Below are 10,000 nucleotides of genomic sequence, written 5' to 3'. Positions count from 1 at the left end.
CACACGCTCCGGACAGAGCCCCTGTCGCTCAAGCCCTGGAAGCCCTAAGTACCTGGGTGGAATCAGTTCCAGGATTTCATTCATGCGGGAAAAGTTGAAAATGTGTCCGAGAAGGCGCCCCTTAGGCGGACACAGGTGTCTGCATGAGCCCCTGTCGCTCAGATGCTGGAAGAGCAGTTTGAAAAAGGACCGGGGTAAAGAGGGGGAAAGCACCATATATGTGTCCGGGAAGGCGCCCCTCGGGCGGACACAGGTGTCTGCATGAGCCCCTGTCGCTCAGATGCTGGAAGATCAGTTTGAAAAAGGACCGGGGTAAAGAGGGGGGAAGCACCATATATGTGTCCGGGAAGGCGCCCCTCGGGCGGACACAGGTGTCTGCATGAGCCCCTGTCGCTCAGATGCTGGAAGATCAGTTTGAAAAAAGGACCAGAGGATAGAGGGGAAAAACACCATATTTGTGTCCGAAAATAGCTCACTTTGACTCGGACGCGTTCCCTGTGATTTCAGCCTGTCAGACATGGTGCACATAGTAACGAGATGGAGGTGTTTTGGTCGACCAGGTAAAAAACGAAAAATCGAGAGAAGGTAAAAAGTAGGTGAAAAATTAAGCCTCTCTCGTTAAGGTACTTAGAAAAAATCCCAAAAAAAAAATGAACTCCCATTGAAATGAATGGGGAAAATTTTTTTTCTCGTTTTTTTTCTAAGTACAACAACGAGAGAAGGTAAAAAATGGTTTTTTTAGCCTCTCTCGTTAAGGTACTTAGAAAAAAACCCAGATTTTTTTTTTTCTCGTTTTTTTTCTAAGTACAACAACGAGAGAAGGTAAAAACAGGTGCTTTTTAGCCTCTCTCGTTAAGGTACTTGGAAAAAATCCGAGACATGTTTGGTCTTCCCCACTGACAGTGCGCCTTTGCTGGGTAAGTTGTGGACGTGCCAGGCACCCCCGGGACACCGGTGGAACGCGGCCGGACTCGTGGTACTCCAACCCGGGCATAATTTTGGATATTTCCCGGTCCTTTTTTTCCCCACTTTCCCAACTTTTCTTCCGAATCACAGTGCGCCTTTGCTGGGTAAGTTGTGGACATGGCAGGCACCCCCGGGACACCGGTGGAACGCGGCCGGACTCGTGGTACTCCAACCCGGGCATAATATTGGATCAAATTCGGGACTTTTGCCCACTTTCCCAACTTTTCTTCCCAATCACAGTGCGCCTTTGCTGGGTGCGTTGTGGACATTGTAGGCACCCCGGAACCCTGGTGGAACGCGGCGGGACTTGTGGGACTCGAACCTGGGTGTGATTTTGGACCAAATTCGGGACTTTTGCCCACTTTCCCAACTTTTCTTCCCAATCACAGTGCGCCTTTGCTGGGTGCGTTGTGGACATTGTAGGCACCCCGGAACCCTGGTGGAACGCGGCGGGACTTGTGGGACTCGAACCTGGGTGTGATTTTGGACCAAATTCGGGACTTTTGCCCACTTTCCCAACTTTTCTTCCCAATCACAGTGCGCCTTTGCTGGGTAAGTTGTGGACATGCCAGGCACCCCCGGGACACCGGTGGAACGCGGCGGGACTTGTGGGACTCGAACCTGGGTGTGATTTTGGACCAAATTCGGGACTTTTGCCCACTTTCCCAACTTTTCTTCCCAATCACAGTGCGCCTTTGCTGGGTAAGTTGTGGACATGCCAGGCACCCCCGGAACCCTGGTGGAACGCGGCGGGACTTGTGGGACTCGAACCTGGGTGTGATTTTGGACCAAATTCGGGACTTTTGCCCACTTTCCCAACTTTTCTTCCCAATCACAGTGCGCCTTTGCTGGGTGCGTCGTGGACATTGTAGGCACCCCGGAACCCTGGTGGAACGCGGCGGGACTTGTGGGACTCGAACCTGGGTGTGATTTTGGACCAAATTCGGGACTTTTGCCCACTTTCCCAACTTTTCTTCCCAATCACAGTGCGCCTTTGCTGGGTGCGTTGTGGACATTGTAGGCACCCCGGAACCCTGGTGGAACGCGGCGGGACTTGTGGGACTCGAACCTGGGTGTGATTTTGGACCAAATTCGGGACTTTTGCCCACTTTCCCAACTTTTCTTCCCAATCACAGTGCGCCTTTGCTGGGTGCGTCGTGGACATTGTAGGCACCCCGGAACCCTGGTGGAACGCGGCGGGACTTGTGGGACTCGAACCTGGGTGTGATTTTGGACCAAATTCGGGACTTTTGCCCACTTTCCCAACTTTTCTCCCCACTCACAGTGCGCCTTTGCTGGGTAAGTTGTGGACATTGTAGGCACCCCGGAACCCTGGTGGAACGCGGCGGGACTTGTGGGACTCGAACCTGGGTGTGATTTTGGACCAAATTCGGGACTTTTGCTCACTTTCCCAACTTTTCTTCCCAATCACAGTGCGCCTTTGCTGGGTGCGTTGTGGACATTGTAGGCACCCCGGAACCCTGGTGGAACGCGGCGGGACTTGTGGGACTCGAACCTGGGTGTGATTTTGGACCAAATTCGGGACTTTTGCCCACTTTCCCAACTTTTCTTCCCAATCACAGTGCGCCTTTGCTGGGTAAGTTGTGGACATGCCAGGCACCCCCGGGACACCGGTGGAACGCGGCGGGACTTGTGGGACTCGAACCTGGGTGTGATTTTGGACCAAATTCGGGACTTTTGCCCACTTTCCCAACTTTTCTTCCCAATCACAGTGCGCCTTTGCTGGGTGCGTTGTGGACATTGTAGGCACCCCGGAACCCTGGTGGAACGCGGCGGGACTTGTGGGACTCGAACCTGGGTGTGATTTTGGACCAAATTCGGGACTTTTGCCCACTTTCCCAACTTTTCTTCCCAATCACAGTGCGCCTTTGCTGGGTAAGTTGTGGACATGCCAGGCACCCCCGGGACACCGGTGGAACGCGGCGGGACTTGTGGGACTCGAACCTGGGTGTGATTTTGGACCAAATTCGGGACTTTTGCCCACTTTCCCAACTTTTCTTCCCAATCACAGTGCGCCTTTGCTGGGTGCGTTGTGGACATTGTAGGCACCCCGGAACCCTGGTGGAACGCGGCGGGACTTGTGGGACTCGAACCTGGGTGTGATTTTGGACCAAATTCGGGACTTTTGCCCACTTTCCCAACTTTTCTTCCCAATCACAGTGCGCCTTTGCTGGGTGCGTCGTGGACATTGTAGGCACCCCGGAACCCTGGTGGAACGCGGCGGGACTTGTGGGACTCGAACCTGGGTGTGATTTTGGACCAAATTCGGGACTTTTGCCCACTTTCCCAACTTTTCTCCCCACTCACAGTGCGCCTTTGCTGGGTAAGTTGTGGACATTGTAGGCACCCCGGAACCCTGGTGGAACGCGGCGGGACTTGTGGGACTCGAACCTGGGTGTGATTTTGGACCAAATTCGGGACTTTTGCCCACTTTCCCAACTTTTCTTCCCAATCACAGTGCGCCTTTGCTGGGTGCGTTGTGGACATTGTAGGCACCCCGAGACACGGGTGGAACGCGGCGGGACTTGTGGGACTCGGACCTGGGTGTGATTTTGGACCAAATTCGGGACTTTTGCCCACTTTCCCAACTTTTCTTCCCAATCACAGTGCGCCTTTGCTGGGTGCGTTGTGGACATTGTAGGCACCCCGGAACCCTGGTGGAACGCGGCGGGACTTGTGGGACTCGAACCTGGGTGTGATTTTGGACCAAATTCGGGACTTTTGCCCACTTTCCCAACTTTTCTTCCCAATCACAGTGCGCCTTTGCTGGGTAAGTTGTGGACATGCCAGGCACCCCCGGGACACCGGTGGAACGCGGCGGGACTTGTGGGACTCGAACCTGGGTGTGATTTTGGACCAAATTCGGGACTTTTGCCCACTTTCCCAACTTTTCTTCCCAATCACAGTGCGCCTTTGCTGGGTGCGTTGTGGACATTGTAGGCACCCCGGAACCCTGGTGGAACGCGGCGGGACTTGTGGGACTCGAACCTGGGTGTGATTTTGGACCAAATTCGGGACTTTTGCCCACTTTCCCAACTTTTCTTCCCAATCACAGTGCGCCTTTGCTGGGTAAGTTGTGGACATGCCAGGCACCCCCGGGACACCGGTGGAACGCGGCGGGACTTGTGGGACTCGAACCTGGGTGTGATTTTGGACCAAATTCGGGACTTTTGCCCACTTTCCCAACTTTTCTTCCCAATCACAGTGCGCCTTTGCTGGGTGCGTTGTGGACATTGTAGGCACCCCGGAACCCTGGTGGAACGCGGCGGGACTTGTGGGACTCGAACCTGGGTGTGATTTTGGACCAAATTCGGGACTTTTGCCCACTTTCCCAACTTTTCTTCCCAATCACAGTGCGCCTTTGCTGGGTGCGTCGTGGACATTGTAGGCACCCCGGAACCCTGGTGGAACGCGGCGGGACTTGTGGGACTCGAACCTGGGTGTGATTTTGGACCAAATTCGGGACTTTTGCCCACTTTCCCAACTTTTCTCCCCACTCACAGTGCGCCTTTGCTGGGTAAGTTGTGGACATTGTAGGCACCCCGGAACCCTGGTGGAACGCGGCGGGACTTGTGGGACTCGAACCTGGGTGTGATTTTGGACCAAATTCGGGACTTTTGCCCACTTTCCCAACTTTTCTTCCCAATCACAGTGCGCCTTTGCTGGGTGCGTTGTGGACATTGTAGGCACCCCGAGACACGGGTGGAACGCGGCGGGACTTGTGGGACTCGGACCTGGGTGTGATTTTGGACCAAATTCGGGACTTTTGCCCACTTTCCCAACTTTTCTTCCCAATCACAGTGCGCCTTTGCTGGGTGCGTTGTGGACATTGTAGGCACCCCGGAACCCTGGTGGAACGCGGCGGGACTTGTGGGACTCGAACCTGGGTGTGATTTTGGACCAAATTCGGGACTTTTGCCCACTTTCCCAACTTTTCTTCCCAATCACAGTGCGCCTTTGCTGGGTAAGTTGTGGACATGCCAGGCACCCCCGGGACACCGGTGGAACGCGGCGGGACTTGTGGGACTCGAACCTGGGTGTGATTTTGGACCAAATTCGGGACTTTTGCCCACTTTCCCAACTTTTCTTCCCAATCACAGTGCGCCTTTGCTGGGTGCGTTGTGGACATTGTAGGCACCCCGGAACCCTGGTGGAACGCGGCGGGACTTGTGGGACTCGAACCTGGGTGTGATTTTGGACCAAATTCGGGACTTTTGCCCACTTTCCCAACTTTTCTTCCCAATCACAGTGCGCCTTTGCTGGGTAAGTTGTGGACATGCCAGGCACCCCCGGGACACCGGTGGAACGCGGCGGGACTTGTGGGACTCGAACCTGGGTGTGATTTTGGACCAAATTCGGGACTTTTGCCCACTTTCCCAACTTTTCTTCCCAATCACAGTGCGCCTTTGCTGGGTGCGTCGTGGACATGTCAGGCACCCCGGAACCCTGGTGGAACGCGGCGGGACTTGTGGGACTCGAACCTGGGTGTGATTTTGGACCAAATTCGGGACTTTTGCCCACTTTCCCAACTTTTCTTCCCAATCACAGTGCGCCTTTGCTGGGTAAGTTGTGGACATGCCAGGCACCCCCGGAACCCTGGTGGAACGCGGCGGGACTTGTGGGACTCGAACCTGGGTGTGATTTTGGACCAAATTCGGGACTTTTGCCCACTTTCCCAACTTTTCTTCCCAATCACAGTGCGCCTTTGCTGGGTGCGTTGTGGACATTGTAGGCACCCCGGAACCCTGGTGGAACGCGGCGGGACTTGTGGGACTCGAACCTGGGTGTGATTTTGGACCAAATTCGGGACTTTTGCCCACTTTCCCAACTTTTCTTCCCAATCACAGTGCGCCTTTGCTGGGTGCGTTGTGGACATTGTAGGCACCCCGGAACCCTGGTGGAACGCGGCGGGACTTGTGGGACTCGAACCTGGGTGTGATTTTGGACAGAATTCGGGACTTTTGCCCACTTTCCCAACTTTTCTTCCCAATCACAGTGCGCCTTTGCTGGGTGCGTTGTGGACATTGTAGGCACCCCGAGACACTGGTGGAACGCGGCGGGACTTGTGGGACTCGAACCTGGGTGTGATTTTGGACCAAATTCGGGACTTTTGCCCACTTTCCCAACTTTTCTTCCCAATCACAGTGCGCCTTTGCTGGGTGCGTTGTGGACATTGTAGGCACCCCGAGACACTGGTGGAACGCGGCGGGACTTGTGGGACTCGAACCTGGGTGTGATTTTGGACCAAATTCGGGACTTTTGCCCACTTTCCCAACTTTTCTTCCCAATCACAGTGCGCCTTTGCTGGGTGCGTCGTGGACATGTCAGGCACCCCGGAACCCTGGTGGAACGCGGCGGGACTTGTGGGACTCGAACCTGGGTGTGATTTTGGACCAAATTCGGGACTTTTGCCCACTTTCCCAACTTTTCTTCCCAATCACAGTGCGCCTTTGCTGGGTGCGTTGTGGACATTGTAGGCACCCCGAGACACTGGTGGAACGCGGCGGGACTTGTGGGACTCGAACCTGGGTGTGATTTTGGACCAAATTCGGGACTTTTGCCCACTTTCCCAACTTTTCTTCCCAATCACAGTGCGCCTTTGCTGGGTGCGTTGTGGACATGTCAGGCACACTGGTGGAACGCGGCGGGACTTGTGGGACTCGAACCTGGGTGTGATTTTTGATCATTTCGTGGACTTTTGCTATGCATGCCTTCTCCCCGCTAGTTTGATGTGTGCTGCTGCAAAAGTTCCAAGAGGGCGTTTTTGCCCCCCTCCAAACTCCCTCTCTTTGTTTTTAGTGCATATTTTCTGCTGGATCTACTCTCTATTTACTCCAAGGAAAAAAACTAGCCGGTCGCGGCAAATTTTTACAATCGGTCGCCAAACTACGGCACGAGGGCCGAACGCGGTACGCCGGCGTCCAAGATACGGCCCGGGGATTTTTTTTGATTTTTTGGGCTTTTTTTGATTTTTTTGGACATGTTGGGCATCCCAGGACTCGGGTGCGACTGCAGGACGTGTGGGGCTCTAACCTGGGTGTGGTTTTTGGTCATTTTTCCGGACTTTTGCCCACTTTTCCAACTTTTCTTCCCAATCACAGTGCGCCTTTGCTGGGTGCGTTTTGGGCATGTGGGGGGCACCTCGGACTCGGGTGGGACGCGGCGGGACTTGTGGCACTCGTACCTGTGTGTGATTTTTGATCATTTTGTGGACTTTTCCCCAGACACTCTCCACTTGTCTACCCCACTTCCCCTGTGACTTTGCTGGGGGGGCGTTTCCCCGCTGTCCTTTGTAGTGTAAGGGTTACTTTTCTTTTTTTTCTGTCTGAAAATAGGGCCCCAAAAGGCCTCACACTCCCCGGGAAGACCTGATGGACGCCTCGGCGTCACTGAAACAGGCCAATCTGTCTGAAAATATGGCCCACGAAAGGCCTCACATTCCCCGGGAAGACCTGATGGACGCCCCGGCGTCACCGAAATACGGCAAACTGTCTGAAAATAGGGGCTCCAAGGGTTCCCCACTCTTTCTGGCCCACAAAAGGCCTCTCATTCCCCGGGAACACCTGTAGGACTCCCCGGCGTCAAGGAAATACGCCAAACCGGCTGAAAATAGGGCCCCAAAAGAACTGGAAATAATGTCTTTAATTTGGGGGGTGATGTCTATAATTATGGGGGTGCATTGGAGGCGGGGGTCCACTGGAGGGCTCCACAACGTCTGAAAATAGGGCCCCAAAAGAACTGGAAATAATGTGTTTAATTCAGGGTGCATTTGCAGCGAGTGTCCACCAGAGGGCTCCAATTCCCCAGCTATAGTCCTGGTACTCTAAAATGATGGCACTTAGTCAAATTTCCGCCTTTTTTTGATGACTTCCAACTAGGAGAGGGACTAATTTTGAGTTCCGGACCCGGGTGGAGAACCATAGCACGTCGGCCTTCTTAAAGGGACATCCTCCTAGGCACTTAGTCAAATTTCCGCCTTTTTTTTGGACTTCCAGCGAGGAGAGGGACTAATTTTGCTTTCCGCACCCGGGTGGAGAACCATAGCAGGTCAGCCTTCTTAAAGGGACATCCTCCTAGGCACTTAGTCAAATTTCCGCCTTTTTTTTGGACTTCCAGCGAGGGGAGGGACAATTTTGCGTTCCTGACCCAGGTGGAGGACCATAGCACGTCGGCCTTCTTAAAGGGACATCCTCCTAGGCACTTAGTCAAATTTACACCTTTTTTTTGGACTTCCAGCGAGGAGAGGGACAATTTTGCGTTCCTGACCCAGGTGGAGGACCATAGCACGTCGGCCTTCTTAAAGGGACATCCTCCTAGGCACTTAGTCAAATTTCCGCCTTTTTTTTTGGACTTCCAGCGAGGGGAGGGACAATTTTGCGTTCCTGACCCAGGTGGAGGACCATAGCACGTCGGCCTTCTTAAAGGGACATCCTCCTAGGCACTTAGTCAAATTTCCGCCTTTTTTTTGGACTTCCAGCGAGGAGAGGGACTAATTTTGCTTTCCGCACCCGGGTGGAGAACCATAGCAGGTCAGCCTTCTTAAAGGGACATCCTCCTAGGCACTTAGTCAAATTTCCGCCTTTTTTTTGGACTTCCAGCGAGGGGAGGGACAATTTTGCGTTCCTGACCCAGGTGGAGGACCATAGCACGTCGGCCTTCTTAAAGGGACATCCTCCTAGGCACTTAGTCAAATTTACACCTTTTTTTTGGACTTCCAGCGAGGAGAGGGACAATTTTGCGTTCCTGACCCAGGTGGAGGACCATAGCACGTCGGCCTTCTTAAAGGGACATCCTCCTAGGCACTTAGTCAAATTTCCGCCTTTTTTTTTGGACTTCCAGCGAGGGGAGGGACAATTTTGCGTTCCTGACCCAGGTGGAGGACCATAGCACGTCGGCCTTCTTAAAGGGACATCCTCCTAGGCACTTAGTCAAATTTCCGCCTTTTTTTTGGACTTCCAGCGAGGAGAGGGACTAATTTTGCTTTCCGCACCCGGGTGGAGAACCATAGCAGGTCAGCCTTCTTAAAGGGACATCCTCCTAGGCACTTAGTCAAATTTCCGCCTTTTTTTTGGACTTCCAGCGAGGGGAGGGACAATTTTGCGTTCCTGACCCAGGTGGAGGACCATAGCACGTCGGCCTTCTTAAAGGGACATCCTCCTAGGCACTTAGTCAAATTTACACCTTTTTTTTGGACTTCCAGCGAGGAGAGGGACAATTTTGCGTTCCTGACCCAGGTGGAGGACCATAGCACGTCGGCCTTCTTAAAGGGACATCCTCCTAGGCACTTAGTCAAATTTCCGCCTTTTTTTTGGACTTCCAGCGAGGGGAGGGACAATTTTGCGTTCCTGACCCAGGTGGAGGACCATAGCACGTCGGCCTTCTTAAAGGGACATCCTCCTAGGCACTTAGTCAAATTTCCGCCTTTTTTTTGGACTTCCAGCGAGGGGAGGGACAATTTTGCGTTCCTGACCCAGGTGGAGGACCATAGCAGGTCGGCCTTCTTAAAGGGACATCCTCCTAGACACTTAGTCAAATTCACGCCTTTTTTTTGGACTTCCAGCGAGGAGAGGGACAATTTTGCGTTCCTGACCCAGGTGGAGGACCATAGCACGTCGGCCTTCTTAAAGGGACATCCTCCTAGGCACTTAGTCAAATTTACACCTTTTTTTTGGACTTCCAGCGAGGAGAGGGACTAATTTGGCGTTCCAGACCCAGGTGGAGAACCATAGCAGGTCGGCCTTCTTAAAGGGAAATGCTCCTAGGCACTTAGTCAAATTTACGCCTGAAAATAGGGCCCCAAAAGAACTGGAAATAATGTCTTTAATTCAGGGTGCATTTGCAGCGAGTGTCCACCAGAGGGCTCCAATTCCCCCACTATAGTCCTGGTACTCTAAAATGATGGCACTTAGTCAAATTTCCGCCTTTTTTTGATGACTTCCAACTAGGAGAGGGACTAATTTTGAGTTCCGGACCCAGGTGGAGAACCATAGCACGTCGGCCTTCTTTAAGGGAC

Source organism: Nerophis lumbriciformis, unplaced genomic scaffold (genome assembly GCF_033978685.3).
Source record: "Nerophis lumbriciformis unplaced genomic scaffold, RoL_Nlum_v2.1 HiC_scaffold_63, whole genome shotgun sequence".
Taxonomy (NCBI): Eukaryota; Metazoa; Chordata; class Actinopteri; order Syngnathiformes; family Syngnathidae; genus Nerophis; species Nerophis lumbriciformis.
The sequence above is the reverse complement of the archived record's forward strand: the minus strand, read 5'-3'. Positions refer to the sequence as shown.